This window comes from Hippopotamus amphibius, chromosome 15 (genome assembly GCF_030028045.1).
Source record: "Hippopotamus amphibius kiboko isolate mHipAmp2 chromosome 15, mHipAmp2.hap2, whole genome shotgun sequence".
Classification (NCBI taxonomy): Eukaryota; Metazoa; Chordata; class Mammalia; order Artiodactyla; family Hippopotamidae; genus Hippopotamus; species Hippopotamus amphibius.
In genome coordinates, this window is record NC_080200.1 from 32,431,601 (window position 1) to 32,448,234 (window position 16,634).

A 16,634-nucleotide genomic window follows, 5' to 3' on the forward strand; every position below is an offset into this window, starting at 1 on the left:
CTATTTTCTCCCTTTCCCTCCCTCCCCGCCTCCCTCCCTCCCTCCATCTCCCTCTCCCTCTCTCACACACACACACACACACACACACACACACACACACACACACAGTCACCAGGTCAGCTTTCAATATGTTCAGAGTAGGCCGCCCCAAAATGTGTCTCCTTGAATTCAAGTCGCTTAAGAACTGGACAGCACAAGACCGGACATTCTGGCCCTCCTTTTGCACGATCTCAAGTTAAGACGTTTGCTTCCACGCATGTCCGTGATTCTCAAATGGTTTAGTGGGGTTTCCTGGGTTAGGAAAAAGAGGGGACTCCTATTTGCCTGAGACAAGGAGAAGTTCTCACACAACCTTCACCCATCCCTCGCTCTCTCCCTCCCTCCCTCCCTCCCTGCAGTTTGGAGGGGGCAGCCTAAGGGTGGGGAAATTGGGGAAGGAAAAAAAAAAGCCATTCGATAAAGGGGAGCTCGAGGCAAAGTCAAAGGCTCCCGATCTGACCGGAGAGCATTCTGCATTTGAATGAAGCGATTGAACAAGGCCCTGCGGAATGAAGCGTCCGGACTTCCCCTCCCCCTCTCCCAGCAACTATCAGCCCTGGCGACTTGGGAAGGAGCGAGCGGTGGAGAAGCAGGCGGGGGCGGGGGCGGGGGCGGGGGCGGGGGGGGGACCAACAGACAATAGCCGCTGCCTGCCTGCCTGCCTGCCTGCCTGCCGGGCTGAGGCCTGAGGGCTGCGGGCCACGCTGGTTTCTGCAACTCAATCCCTTCCAGGAAGCACCTGTGATGACTGCTTGGCAGGGAATGGTCAAAGCTGAACTCTCTTGGCCTATTTCTGAAAAAGGCCTGAGTCTCAGCTACGACAGGTTTTCTGGATTTCTTGGCCCATGCGCGGACCCGCACCCTCCCATCCTGTCAGATCCTTTGTACCCACATCTCCCCTGGGAGAGTTCGTTGGCCTCGTCTGGAACATGAACAAGCAAAACCAAACATAGTGTGACATGATGTATTGGTCTTTATTGAAAAGAAACGTGCTCCTCTCGCACACCTGAGGGCAGGAAGCAAAGGCACGTTCTCAGCAGGACGGGGGACAGGGAACCCGAACCCAGGCCGGTCAGCAGTGGCCCCCTGCCCCCCACCGCCCCGCCCTCCCCATCCCCGTCTCTCCCAGGCCCACGTGGGGCCTCCCTTCCCTGCCTCTCTCTGTGCCCCTCGTCTCCAGCTCCCCCAGCCCAGCTTCCGCACCGCCCCCCCCCCCGGCCCCGGGAAGGGGAGGCATGTCTGTCCCAGCTCCAGTTCTGATATTTCACTTGTGAAACTTCCCTAGGCCCAGGTGCCAGCTTGCCGTCCTGCTGCTTCATGTCCGTCTCTATCAGCCATGCCCAAAGGGCACGGGAAATTATGGACAGCAAATAGCACACCTAGACGGTGTGTGCGTGGGGGGGGGGTGTCCCTTCTCCAGGAAGCAGTGAGGGAACAAAAGGAGGCCTGGGGGAAGGAGTCCTGGGTGCCTATCATCGCGCCCCCGCCCCCCCACCGCCCCACAGAGCACCATTCATTTCCATCTCCGCATCTGAAGGACACATAGTCCTGGTTGAAGCAACTTGATGAGGATTCCCCTCCTAACGACGTGACAGAACCTATGAAGAACTGCACTCCTTGAATCCATAAATGCTAACGGGATCCAAGGAGTTTTCCATCAATGGCAGAAAAAGAAATGGTCCTGAACATAATAACTGCCAAGTATTCCTCTAGACGGAGGCATCATTCACTTTTTCTTAACTTTTTTTCTTTTCATGTTTTACAATAAACTGTATATATTTAGAGTGTACAATTTGGTACCCCAATCTTCCAATTCATTCCCCCCCAACCCTCCCCGCTTTCCCCACTTGGTGTCCATGTGTTTGTGCTCTACATCTGTGTCTCTCTTTCTGCCTTGCACACCAGTTGATGTGTACCATTTTTCTGCAGTCCACATATATGTGTGAATATACAATATTTGTTTTTCTCTTTCTGACTCACTCTCATTCACTTGTTAACAACAGTAACGATGACGACGACGACGACGACGACAAGGACAAGGATAAGGACCGGAAAAACAACAACAGAGAGAGCACTGGGCGAGTTTTCCACTTCTTAAAGGAAGGAGGCCGTGTTCCCAGGCAGGTTGGCTCAGCTGCACAGTTCCCTCCGGTGACTATTCCTGGGGGCACCGTCGAGGTGATGCACGAAACACACAGGAGGAGGCCTTCTTGAATGTCCTGCCCAGGAAATGGGGACATGATTCCAGCAGTGGCGATGGCTGCCCTTCTCTTTAGGGTGACACACGGGCCTGATGGCACCGGGCAAACCCTCCCCTCCCTCCCTCCCTCCCCTCCCTCCCTCCCTCCCCTCCCTCCCTCCCTCCCTCCCTCCCACCTACCTTCCTTCCTTCCTTCCTTCCTTCCTTCCTTCCTTCCTTCTTGAGGATCTTGGCCTCCCCACTGAAAGGAAGAGCCCAGGGCCCAGCAGCAAAGACCTTCTGCTGATCCTTGCCAGGGGGCTCTCATTTTACACACTTGAATAGGATCAGTAGACACCGTCATCTCATGAGAAGCAGAAAATATCATCTAAAAGCCTACTTTCCTGGTGTCTCAGCGTCCAGGGCTCCTCCTTCTCAGGGATCTTGTGCTCTGTAGGGATAATTCACATGCTGGGGGAGTAGGTTCCCAATAGCATCTTATGAAATGGATTACAGGATGTCTTCCTTTGAAAAAGATAAAGATTATTTGGGAAAGTTATTCATATGAAGCACATGGATGATATCCTCTCTGATCTATATATTAGAGTTGACCGTTGAACAACCAACATGGGGGATTAGGGGGGCCGACCCCACACACACCATTGAGAACCCATGCATAACTTCACAGTCCAAGCTCTGTATCGGGGCTTCCACCTCTGGGTACTCAGCAACCAGAGATCCTGCAGTGCCATAGTGCACAGCTATGGAAAACATCCCCTTATGAGTCACACACACACACACACACACACACACACACACACACACACACACGCACACACGCGCGCGCGCGCGCGCACGTGCTCGAGCGCAGACATCTCAACTTTGTTACCCAAACGTTAGTGGTGTTCGAATAATCTTAGAAGTGATGACTGCTGTCTGATGAAATCAATGGATCCATCAATCAATCTATGACACTACACTTTGTATTTCCTAGTCTCAAAATTATTTGGAATTTGGCTCCTTAGAAGTTTAGCTTGGTCCTTCAAGGACAGTGTCAGTTGGAGAGAAAATAACATTTCTTCAAATCATGGAAGTGAAATAGTCCTGGACGCTTATGTGAAACATTAACATAATTTTTCTTCTTTATTTTATAAGATAACTGGAATTAGGAAGAAAATCTCCTCGTGAAAAACCAGGTGCTACCTTTCCTTGACTGATGATCGAAGAGGAGAAAGCATTTTCTGGGCCCATGCAACTTGAGAGAAGTTCTAACTTTTCTGGAAAAGAAAGATTCCCACCCTCCCCTTGCTCGGCCATGCTAGAAACCTTCCCCTGCCCCAAACTCTGACGTGTCCCCTTGCTTGGCCTCACTGTGTGTCGTCCGTGGGCACGGGAACACACTTGCGTTCCGTAACAGGAGAGCCTATGGAGAAAAGATCTCTGCCCACTTTCATGGGATCTGCATTGCTGGCTAGGTAAACCTAAGACATCAAAAGAAGTGCCTTGGAACACATGCTCCTTCCACACTGGTCACCTCATAGGATTCCTAAATGACTCTGGTTCAGCACTCACTCGACTTGGCTGTGTTTCTGTGCTTCCTGACCTAAAGGATCTATCTGGATATGCCACCCGATAGAAGCTGAAATAAATTCACTTTGGACGTGTGTGAATGCCGTTCATACAGAGAGTGGGGACTGCAGGGAGCTCTTGTGGATAAAGAAAAATGGGGGAACACATGTAGGCGACAGCACATAAAGTATAGAAAGATACACGAAGGTTTCCTTCGTTCGCGGGTTGGGAAGGGGGAACGACAGAACATTCCCTGCTTCTACTCTACGCACGCACGCAGGCAGGCAGGCAGGCAGGCAGGCAGGCAGGCAGGCAGGCACCGGAGTGGGGTGGGGTGGGGGGAGCTGGCTCCTTACCCCACCCACCAGGGACGCGTGCGCGTTTAAAGAGACCAGGAGGAACGTGGTGGCGGTGGCGATGAGGAAGGAGGACCACGTTCAAGGTGTGGATTTGCGGTGAGGGCTACGTGAGGTGACTAAGAACTCGGTGCAGTGAGCGGCCCATACAAGGACAGAAGCGATGGTCCCCTAATGCTTGCAGGGCCTGGCCAGGAGCATGAACGGGCGCCCGTGTCCCCAGGTTGGCATCATGACACTAGTTCATCCCTGTGAAACAGGATGTGTTTTCTGTGTTCTCCTGTCTTGACAAACACACGTCTTTACCTGTGTCTCCGTACAACGACGGTCTCTGTGTGACAGTCGGCAGAACATCCCCAGGGACAATTATCACAGAGACCTGAGGTTCTGCTTGGCTGGCAATGCTTGTGTGAATACTGCAGTGAGATACAGACAGACAGACAGACAGACAGACAGACACACACACACACACACACACACACACACACACACACACACCCCTACGTATAATTATGTGTATTTAATACGATATCTGTATTGATTTTCTGTCTCAGATGACGAATGATGCTGTCAGCCTCATGATTTTCACACAGGGTTTCTGTGTGTGTCCTACTGTCGGGACAACATAGCCGGTCTGTGTCATGGAAGCAGAGACACCGTGGGAGTCACAGGAATGAAGACCTCGTTCTAGGAACTGGACCTTCCAGAGGCCTGGGAGCAGCTGGGCAGGGCAGGGCTGGGCTGGGCTGCGGAGGAGGGGAGGGGAGGGAAGGCTGTGGCTCTCAGTCCTCTGAGTGCCCGGTGGCAGTGGCGGAGGTGGCAGTGCCGATGGAGCTGTCAGCGCCCACAGGGAAAGGTAGCCACCGATGTGCGGGGCCACAGGGGAGACATGGAGAGACTCGGGGGAAGGCACAGCTGTCCCTCGGTGGATCTGCGGCCAGGCAGCCAGGAGTGGCCTGGGCCACTGTCGTCCAGGGGGCACCAGCTGGGAACACTAGCCAGACGCAGGGCGGCGGGGGTGGGTGGGTGTGTGTGTGTGTGTGTGTGTATGTGTGGATGGACAGCCTTCCACCCTGCACCTCTGTGCCCACCTGTCACCGTGTGGGATGGCGACAGCCTGCAGAGAGCCTTGGCTGTGGCTTCACTTCCAATGCCTACATCCCATCCAGCGTTCTCTTCGCACCAGCCCTACCCTGGGGTCGCACGGGGAGGGGGAGACTCAGAAAGGCGGTTCCCAGGCTGCCCCCGCATGGAAGTCACATGAGCCTCCGGACATGGCCGTGCCACGTCAAACACGCGTCTGGAGGTAGGTCAGACTTTACATTGTGTTACGGTTTGTTTTCTTGGGAGAAGTTGTGTCTCTTAGGCCAGGAGCAACTGGAATTGTCGGTCAAAGTCCTCAGGCAGCCCTTTGACTTGGAGGCCGAGCACAAGTTTGACACGGTATGTTTCCGGTGACATGGAATTGCAGATGGCCCACGAAGCATGCTCTCGGCAATACTGCCAAGCCTGTGGTCTCACAGGGGACGGTCTCCTCGACCGAGATGTCACCATCTCGGGAGTCCGCACCTGGAGCGACACGGTGACCTCAGGACGGGCGCCCTGTCTGTGCGCCCCATCCGGATGCGCGTGGACGGGAATGGAGCAGCTCTGGGAACGGTGGACGATGCCAGCTCTTGTTCTTCTGCTCTGCTGCCTGCCGTGCACGGCTGTGGAGAGGGACGCGCCGCTGTGGAGAGGGATGAGCCGAGTCCAGTGTCTCTGAACCCACCCCAGGCAAAGAGGAGCAGGACAGTGGGTGTGGGCCCTCCCTCGTGTGTGGCCAGGATCCTGTGCGGGGGGAGAGTCCCTGGCCCTCCCGCTGAGAGGAAGGTGCGAGAGGTGGATCGGCGGCGGCGTCTTTCCTCGGGGCCCCAGAGCTTCTGCGGCTCCGATCTCCCCTCTTCACAGTTCTAGTTGGCGCCCGCCCCAGCACAAACCTACCTGAGAGCTTCCCTGGTATCCGGAAGCGATGGCTTTGTGTTTTGAGGACGCAAGGGGAGAAAGAGCTGAGCAAAGCTTTTCCCTGGAACCTGAGTGTCTATGGGTGTGTCTGGCCCATCACCAGCGAGCGTGCTGAGTGCCACTTCCTGAGGGCAGGTGCTCTTTAAGGAAAGTATGGCTTCGTATCTTTGTGACACGCAGGCCCTTCTAGAATGTGGAGCGAGTTTCTCAAGAATCCCAGCAGAATCCCAGGTGCTGTGGAGGCTAGGGCCTCAAAGGTCCGGCTCCATCCCCTCTCTCCATCCTGGCCTGGCCTGGCCTGGCTGGGCCCCTAAGGACCCTGCTGGCCTCTAGAGTGGCCCCTGCTTCTCGGTTGGTTTCCACGCTGCTGCTCACAGAGCCATCTTCTCCAAAGGCAGCCGACCGCCGTATTCCTTCCGTGGAGGCCTGGCACGGCTCTCCTCGGCTTGGATGATAGCATGAGAGGACTGACAAGCTGGGTCCTTCCTCCAGGGCTGACCTTTTACAAACTCCGCCTTGAAGAGGGGTAAAGTCAGCATGTCATTCTCACGTGTAAGATGGGACCCGAGGGGCCCGTTCCTAGCTCTACCACTTGGGAGAGTGGGGGACTCTTCCGTCAAGGAAACGGAGAGCTCATACTTGATGGTGCGGTTGTCAGAAGCCTTTTTCTAAGCCTCCCCTGGCCCCACCGTGTCAGAAAGACGTGTCCCTCCACCTGCCGGGGACTTGATGAAGGAGAGTCACTCTGGTAGAAGTACCCGAAGCTCGAGGACTTCACTGCCGTCTCCCTTTCTCTGGCACGGGCCCGCCCCTGGAGGAGCCCTGTCTTCACCTGGCCGTGACGGCACCGCTCAGGGGAGCTGGAGACAGGACCCCAATGAGGGCAGGTGGATGGGAGCCTGTTCAAAATGACCTACACACCCAATCTGCCGTAGACATGGTCCACAGATCGTGGACGTGCCTGTGCCCCCGAAGACATCCGTGTGGCCCCGGGCATCCGGCAGCCATCTTCTCCATGTTCTCCTGACCTGTGCTCTCGCTCTTTTCTCCGGAGCACTCGCCTGATGATTCGTGGGGGCATGAAACCCCAGCTGGCAGGAGCCAAATGATCTTCCCAACACAAGGGAAAAGAAGAGGTGGGGTCCCGCATCCATCCAATGTTTCTGTGCCTAAGAATGAGTTTCTAAGAAATCTCATCCTCCTTTAGCTCCCTTAACACCCCCCCCACCCCGGCGCCCGCCAGCCCGGGCCATAGTATAGTTACTTTCCCAGATTTCCTCCCTCTCCTCAGCAGAACCGAAGAGATTGTAGGTGTTGCCACTTCTCTGAGTCTTTCTTTGCTTTCTTAGGAGGGCTGCCCCATGTCACGTAAAACTTGGAAGACATACATGCGTGAGCATCTCTCCTTGTGATTCTAACCCAGGGAAGAGCATTTAAAACTCGAAAGGAGGCAAACTAGGGTTCAGGCACCCAGAGTTGAGCTGGGTGGCCACTGGGAAGAGAGTTCCAGACCCCTTCCTGTTTGGGGGAGGGGGAAATCTCCCCCTCTGCCCCTCTTGAGTCCTCGTGGCTGGACTCATCCTAACATGGACTCAAGGCGGATAGAGGAAGCGGGAGCGGGAACACGTGTTCGTTTGTTGTTGTTGTTGTTGTTTTACCTTCTAGCCGTGAGAAGTGGCTGAGGCGGGCAGCTTTTCGACTGTGTAGACCAAGGGACAGTACATGTGTGAGACAGGGATCAGACCGAGAGACTTAGCTTTCGGGTGCGCCCTGAGGGAAGGAAGAATCTAAACAGAGTTTGGGCTTGGGGGGGGTCCCTGAAAGAAGTCACAGTGTCTGTCTCCCTAGGCTTCTCGGCCCCAATGAATTCCCTACTTTGGGGATCGGAGCGTCCTCCTAACTCCAGGTGCAGATGCAGGGAGTGCGCCTTTCACCCGCGAGAGAGATGGATGTCTCGCTTTCAGGGAGACACAAAGAAGAGCCCGAGGGTCCCTCTTGTGTTGGCCGCCTGCTTGAGGTCACCGTCACGCCAAATGATCACTGTGCCACGGAGGTGCATTTTGGCGTGGCCTATCCTGGGCTCCACAGCCACCTCCCTGAGAACGGGTATGGTCAGAACCGTAGGAAGCTCAAGGGCGCCGCCAGCCGGTTTCAAAAACGTATCTGTCAGCACCTGCTGGCTGCAACCGCGAGGTTTGCAAGTGCCCTCCGCATAATTCTCCCCCTCCCCCGCAACGACGTCATCACTTCCAATCCTGGCGAACAATGTATGGAACCTTTGCTGGGGTTTTCGTTTGTTTCTCTTTTGTGGGGTTTCTCTCTCTCTCTCTCTCTCTCTCTCTCTCTCTCTCTCTGTCTCTCTGTCTCTGTCTCTGTCTCTGTCTCTGTCTCTGTCTCTGTCTCTCTCTGTCTCTCTCTCTCTGTCACACGCGCTCTGATGTTCGGGGCCTAATGGGAGAAATGAAATCAAGCGAGGGGTTTTGCCCTCAGGTTGCCTTGGTCTCGGGTTGACTTGTGTGCGCTGAGAAAGACGGCCTTTACTGAAGGCCCTGCGCAGACTTTTTGACACCCCCGATCCATGGAATCCTGAAGCTGTGGAACCTAGAAATCTTTCGGTCTCCTTTTGATTTGGAAATCTTCTCCTTGACAGAAAGAAGCCCATTTAAAAGAGAAAAAGAAAAAGTGGAACTGCATGAGCAGATCGGTTTTTAGATCTCAGCCGGGCGGCTGCCCGGTTCTCTGGGGAGAACTGTCTTCATCTTGCAAATCTGTACACACAGCCCACAGTGGCCTGGGATGGAGGCCAGTGGACTGGATTGGGCAGAACCTGAGACCAGAGGAAAGAGAAAAAAAATAAGAAAAATGGTGGTGGTGGTTGGGGGGAGGGGGAAGAGGTCTGCTTTGAAAAATAGGAACTGCTGGCAGGGCTCCCTCACCCCCACCCCCCCACCCCAAAGTAGGACTGTGTATCCAGGCGTAGAAATGATACTGCGCCAAGAAGGCAAGCGCTGTTGAGACTGCTGTTCCTATGATGTTACAAACCGAAAGCGATGCTTTCTGGTCGAGGCTCTCCATGACAATCTGCTAAGCAAATCACACGTTGGCTGTTTTGGACGTTCTCTGCAGTTTTCATTGGGAGTGAGGAAGAGCCGTTTGTACATGTTTTGATACAATGTTTTGAATGCTGTGGGACCATGGTATGTTTCCGCCGTGGATGAACAAGGTTGCCTTTTCCAGCTTCCGCTTGCATGGTCATTTCCTGGTCCTGACGACCCCCCCGCCCCAAGTGAGGGAGGCCTGTGTGTCTTTGTGTCCATTTAGAAGGGTTGGTGCTTGATGCCAGCATGATATCCAAATCTTGATTTTGGACTTACCAAACTACTGTTGGGAGTTTGTTTCTTGTCTTAATCTCCCTTAACTCTTGCAGTCACCTGAGTGTCCACTCTTGATGTCGCGTCTCTCTCTGCCTCTGTCTCTGTCTCTCTCGCTCTTTCCTTTTGTTGATTTCTTCAAGGCAAGCCATCTTTTTCCTCCTCCTCCTCCTCCTCCTCCTCCTCCTCCTCCTCCTCCTCCTCCTCCTCCTCCTCCTCCTCCTCCTCCTCCTCCCCCCCTCCTCCTCCTCCCCCACCACCCTCCTCTTCCTCTTGCTCCTTTCTCTGCCCCCCTCCCCCCTCCCTCCCTCCTCCCCCCGCCCTTTTAAAATGGAAGTCTAACAGACTGACAAGAGTATATTGGTTTTCAGGTGTATACCCTAGCGAGTGGCTATGTTTACACATGGCCCAGGGATCTCCGTGATAAGTCTCGTTACTGTCTGTCACCATTCGATGTCATGACAGTAGGATGGACTCTATTCCGCCTGCTGTACATGACATCCTGCGAGTGAGTTGTTTATTTCATAACTAGAAGTGGGCACTGCTTCCTCTCCCTCACCTATTGCACTCGTCTCCCTCTTCCCCCCTCCCTCCCTCCTCTGGCCACCCCCCATTTGTTCCTTTTAGGTGTCGAGGAACCTGTTTGCGGTTCCTTCTTTGTGTTCATGTGTGTGTATTGCTGTGTACGTTCTTCACAGACATGATAGTCTCGCGACCTGAGGTATCTTGTGTAGCGCAATACCCTCTGGGTCTCTCCATGTTTCCGCGGATGGCAAGACCTCATTCCCTGGTAGGGTTGAGTCATAAACGCGCGCGCGCCTGTGTGTGACTAGGTAGAGACGTATGCACACAGAGAGCGCTATCGGTATGTCCCTAACTATGGCTACATAGGGATAGGTGTGGATACACATACACGTGTATGTATGTGTCACCCTCACCCCCTCGGTGGGCACGTAGTGGAGTTGCTGGGTCACGTGGTAGTTGTTGGTGCAGTGCTTTCAGGGACTTCTGTGCTGTTTTCCGTAGTGTCATCTGTTGTCGGGGAGCCATTCTGTCAGGCGCCAGGTGATATCTCTGAGTCCTCCAGCATGACATGGTGGTGGTCTCTCTCAGCGTGAAAAATAGGTGTCCCGTCAGGAGCCACTTTCCTCTGCCGTTTGGAACTTGCTGTCGCGATTCCAGATCCTGGGCCTGGCCGTGTATGCTTGTGCAGAGAAATGCCAGCGCTTTCTATCATACCCTCCATTTAAAAAAAAAATGGTTCTGTATTTGATGGGCTGCGTTGGGTCTTTTTTTGCTGTGCGCGGGCTTTCTTTCCGTTGCGGTGAGTGGGGGCTCCCCTTCGTTGTGGTGCGCAGGCTCCTCATTGCCAGTGGCTTCTCTTGGTGCGGAGCACGGGCTCCAGGCACGGGGGCTTCAGGAGTTGCGGCACATGGGCTCAGTCGTTGTGCCTCACGGGCTTCGTTGCTCCGCGGCATGTGGGACCTTCCTGGAGCAGGGATCGAACCCGTGTCCCCTGCAGTGGCGGGCGGATTCTTAAGTAGTGCGCCAGCTAGGCAGCCCCAGTTGTTTCTTGTATTTCAGGGAAAGGTTTCCTTTGGCTTTTGGTTTTGTCCCCGCCCCCACCCCCCAAGAAAGGTACTGTTGGTTGCTTTGTTGACAGTGGAAAACTGTGTTGCGGTTGCTGTTGGAGTGGTGGGGGTCGTCGTCCTTGTTGCTTTGTTTCCTTTGTGGGCGTTGTTTTCTGTTGGTTTTTTCTGGCTTTGTTTCCTTGTGGATGAAAATGCCTGGTCTTGGTCTGCTCTGTTCAGGCCTCCTGCCCACTTTCCCCATCGGGTTGCTTGTTCTGGGGGGGCTGCGTTGCATGAGGCCTTGCCCTGTTTTGGACAGGAACCTCTTATGGGACATGCTTGAGGTTTTCAGATGCGTGTGTGTGTGTACGTGTACACGTGTGTGTGTCTGTACGTGTACACGTGTGCATACACGTACATGTGTGTGTGCCTTTACGTACTCCTTGAAGGGCCACAGCAGTCCCAGAGCTTGACTTTGACTTTTTGGTAGTTTGGCTTGGTTTGATTTTGGTGGGACGACAGGTCACTGTGAACCTTTACTGTAAATCTCTCTCTCACACGCACGCGCGCGCGCGCGCGCGCGCACACACACACGCACGCACGCACGCACGCACGCACGCACACTCACCACGTTGCATTGTGTAGATGTCCTGGAACGCGGTTTCTTTAGTGGATGGCTGTTGACTCGCTGCTCCCCGCCCCCCTGCCCCCGCCCGCCGGTGACTGTGGTCAGTCCATTTTGAAATCCACGTTCTGACCTCAAGGGCATGTTCCCCACCCACGCACCCATGTGTTCTCTTTGGACTTTGTCGCGGTCTGTGCGGAAATAGATGTTTGTTTCCATTTGTGTGGGGCCAGAGTGTATGTTTACTTTCGTTTCTAGCTTCCGGGCTCTGCGTATCAGCTTTCCAAAGCCCTTCCCCGTGCCAGAAGGGATGAGTTCCTGCGTCGTTCTCTGAGCGCTTGCCTGGTTTCGTTTCGCTGGTCCCCGCCTTCCCTCCCTCCCTCCCTCCCTCTCACCCTCCGGGGAGCTGGGGATCTCGCTTGTGGCACTGTGGGCGTCTCCGTGGAATTCCCCGCGCCCCCCCCCCCCATGGCCTGGAATCGCGTCCCCTTCCAGGCAGCCTCCCGGCGGCATCTTGCCAGCTACCCCCGCCCCCGTGTGCTGCCGGGGATCGGGACGCGCCGTGTCGTGTCGTGTCGTGTCGTGTCGGGCCGGGAGCTAGCTCCGAGGCGGACCCCTCGGGGCCGCGCGGGACGCCCGCCCCGCTCCGGGAGGAGCTCGGGCGTTTGGGCGGCCCGGCGCTCCGGCGTCCTCGGTGGCCGGCCGGCGACCGGGATCCGGCCCGGGGACGTTCGAGCCGGTTGTCGGGCGCCACCTGGCGGCCGCTTTTATATTGTCCCTTCCCTCCGGAGCTCCGGCGACCTTGTCGAGGGCTGTGACTCAGCCGCCGGGCCCGAAGCAGAGTTCCGGGAGGCGGGCGACGCTGGTGCTGGCAGCCCCGGTGGCGCCGAGGCGTAGGCGCCTCCTGCTGTCGCCTGAGATTGGGCCTGCAGATCTATGGGGCTGTGACTGCCGCCGCGCTCCCGAGCCGGGGCTGAGGGGCCGCCTGGCCGGGTCGACCAGCATGCGCCCGTGCCCCTCCGGCCGCGGGAACCCATGTCGGGTCGTGCCGCCGCGGTGGGAGAGGAGAGGGTCTGCCGCGCCCGGAGCGCCTGGGACTTGGTGGCCCGGCCTTCTCCTGGGCCGCCCTTGGGAGCGTTCGTTCCCCGACCCCCCCCACCTCCCTTTCCCGGTGCCCCCCGCGTCCCGCTCCGGAGGTGGGGACCGGCTCGGGCCGAGCGTTGAGGCCGGTGGAGGCCGCCACGGGCTCGGTGGTGGACGCGCGTGCGTCCCGGTCGTCAGATGCTTTCGGGCCGATGGTTTTCCGAGCCGGACTCCAGAGGTGAGGACCGGCCTGGGCCGCCAGCGGTGACCCGGAGAGGCTGGCCCGGGCCTGGGTGCGTTGCCCCGTGGGCTCCGGGCGTCTCCCTGGAGAAATGGGTTCAAGTCCCGATGGGTCCGGAGACGTGGACGGACCGGCCCCTGCTCGCGCAGGTGGCCGGCGAGGGTGCACCCGGCCTGTCAGCGTGCCCGCGTGGGTCCCGGTCGTCGGACGCGACTTTGTCTCCCCCCTCCGCTCTCCACCCCGAGTCCGGGCCGGGAGGTGGGGACTGGCGCGAGCCATACTGGGTGGCCCGGGGAGGGGCTCCCGGGCCCGGGCGTGGTCCCTCATGGGGCCCGCTCATCGGAGGCGGCTCGGAGGGGTGCTGTGTTTCTTTCTTGGAACCAAGTCCTGGCCCGGAGACTCGGATGGACCGGTGCCTGCCCGCGTGGGGGGACCGGGGAGGGCGTCCCCAGCCCGCTCCCTCTCCCCCGTGTCCCCGGCCCACTCTGCCACCCCTCCATCCCCGGGTCGACCAGGTGGCCCCGGGCGCTCCGGGGCAAGTGTGGATGGGGAAGTGTTGGGGGCAGGTGGCCGGACCGAGGTTCCGGGGGCCCCCGTGAACCTCGTGGGTGGGCCCCGCTGTCGGGCGCGATGATTTCTTCCGCCGGAAATGGGGCCTTTTTGCCACCAGATAGGTGCTGACACGGTGTTCTTCTGCGTCTGTCGCCGATAGACGCTGGGGCTCCGGACGCGGGCAGGACTCCGGGCTGGGGGCGGCTGTCTGACGCCCGGCTCGGTCCTTGCCGCTTGAGCTGCCCGCTTGGGCCTGCGCGCCGGCTCTTGCGTGCGCGTCCGGCTGCCCCGACCCGCGGTGCCGCCTCCGGCCTCTGGCTGAGCCCGAGGGCGGCGGGGCCAGGTGGCGTCGGGTGCTCGACCCTGTGCGCTGCCCCCGCTGCAGGCACCCGGTGGTGAGTGGCCGGCACGACCCCACCCCACAGGCTCTGTGCCCCGTGTCAGGCATTCTCGTTCTGGGGTGGCTGGCTGCTCTTTGCCCGAGACGAAGGGGCGCCGGCGAGGCGGAAGCGGGCCTCCGTGTGACGGGTCTTCGCCGTGCCTCCCCTGCGGGCCTCCCCCGCCGTGGCTTTAGGCTGGGTGGGTCAACCGATTGATGTGGTGGTGCCACGCTCCGCTGGGCTGGGCCTAAGCCGTGCCAGACGAGGGATGGACGTTCCTGGGGGACGGGACCGCTCTTCTCATTCTGTCCGCGGGCTCCTCGCCTCTCTTCCGCCCCGCCTGCCGGGGTGTGCGGAAGGCAGGGGTGCGGCCTCCGGCCCCGAACCCGCGGTCTCCCGCCCCCGCCTCCCAGCGTGGGCGGGGACCGGGGTCCTCGGACGCAGCAGACGCTCTCGCTGTGCCTCTTTGGCGTACGCCTCGCGAGCGGCCCTCCCCGCGGTGGGGAGGGCCGCCCCGCCACCACGCTGCGCGCCCCCCGTCGGTGTGCGAGCGTGCCACGCCTGGCCCTCCGTGGTGCTCCTGGAGCGCTCCAGGTCGTCCCTCAGGTGCCCGAGGCCGAGCGGTGGTGTTGTTCCCCTTTCCCAGCGTGTTCCTCGGGTCTCCGCCACCGTGGCGGGTGCCGTGAGCGGCTCTCTCTTGGGGGGGTCGAGACGGTAAGGGAGGTGCGCCCGCCTGTTCCCCCCGGCGGTGGGGCCAGGGGCCGCCTCGTTGTGCTGGTCCTCAGCGGCGTGCCGTGGGGGCTTGAGCTTGGCCGAGCGCACGCCCCGTGTGGTCCCCACTACGTGGGGGGCTGCGCGCGGGCGTGGGAGCGATCGTGGGGGCCGGGGCCTGTGAGAGAGGGGGCTGTGTCACGCATCTTGGGCGTGCTCCCCCTCGAGGGCCCGAGGGGCGAGCCCGAGGGCAGCAAGCCTTACCGAGGTCGTGCCCCGGCCCTGGCCGCGAACGCTCCCGTGGGCCGTGTGCTTACCCATACCGCAGACCCCCTCCCCTCCAGGCGACTGGAGGAGGTGTAGGCGGCTCACGGAAGCGCCTCTGCGGGCCCGAAGGAGAGGCGCTGAGTGGGGGATGACGCGCCCTCGGTGAGAAAGCCTTCTCTAGCGATCCGAGAGGGAGCCTTGGGGTACCGAACCCCCCAGCTGCCGCCCCTCCCAAGTGTGCAGTGGCCACCGTGGCGACTGCCAGAGCACGTGGGTAGACCCCCTCGCCTCCGCGGGAGGGGTGCGCCGGTCCCGCGGTGGGGCCGAGCGCCGCTCTTTGCCTACCGTGGCCCGCGCCTCCCCCCTCCGAGTCGGGGGAGGGTCCCGCCGGGCCGAGCCGAGCCGGTGTCCGAGGCGCGGGGTGGCGTGTGTGCGTGCGGGGTCGCCTCCGTTGGCGAGCCCGGAGGGGGGGGCCCCCCGGTCCCGGCTCCCCAGTCCCGCAGCCACGGGGAGCCCTGCCGCGCCTGCCCTTGCCTCGAGCCGCAGCCGGCGGCGGTGTGTGGCCCTAGGTCGGGCCGCCTGGCTCGGGAGCGTTTCCCCAGGACGTGTGAGCCCTTGGGGTCGGCTGAGGTGGTGATGGATGTGTGGAGGCGACGCAGATGGATGCGCGAAGGGGTGGACGGGCTCCTCCGCTGCACGCGGGGGGAACCGTCGCATGCTAGGCCCCGGCGGCGGGGCCGGGTCGTGGGGAGGCCCTCGAGGGTGGCGGGCGCCGGCCGGCGTCCCAGGCGTTGGCGGGACCGCCCCCTGGTGTGGGGCGGTGGGGCCCCGCGCTGGTTTTCCTGGTGGCCCGGCTGTGCCCCGGCCCTTTGTCTCCCCCTGGGTGGCGCCCCCGGCCCTGCTCCGTGGCCCTGGCCGTGCGTGTGAGCCGCCCCCTCCCCGTCGCCGCCGGTCTGCCCTCGCCCCTGCCCCCCACCCCTTCCCCCGCCCGGGATCGAGCCTGGCCCTGCCCCGTGAGGGTGCCACCCCCGGCCGCCACGGCCGGCGGCGTCCCCTGGTGGAGTGCTTGTCGGTTCCCGACGGGGAAGAAGAGGTGGGCGGTGTGGGGGCGCGCCGGTGCGCGTGCGGGAGAGTGTTGTCGCGGGCCGGCCGCGGCTCTCCGGGGTCGGCGGTGGCGGCCGCGAGCCCCTGCGAGGAGGTCCCACGGGGGCCCGAGGAGGCCAGGCGCCGTCGTGCGTGCTGCGGGACCGCCCCTGTGCTGGAGGGCCTCTGGCGGTGAGACCCCGTGTCATGCCCCGGCGGCGGACTCGCGTCCGTGTCCTTGGGGTGGCCCCCGGGTCCCCCCCGCGGGGGCGCGCGCGCCCGTCTCCCCCGCCCCCGGAGGCTTCCTGCCGCTGTGTCGTTGCGCGTGCGCGACGCCGCCCAGCCGCGCCTCGCCCACCCTGTCTGCGTCCATCCGTCTGCCTGCTCCCGTCCGTCCGTCCCGCCTGCCGGCCCCCGGGGCCGCGCCCCGGTGCGTCTCGCTCCCCGGGCCCGCTGCGGCGCCGCTCCCGTGGCCCGCCGCCGCCCGTCCGCCGAGGTCGTTGCGGCTGGGGCGAGGGGGGCCGCCGTCCCCCGGCGCTCCCGCCCGAGCGTGGGTCGGGGCCCGGCCAGCGCGTTGCGGACCGGCCGCCGTGTCCGCGCCGC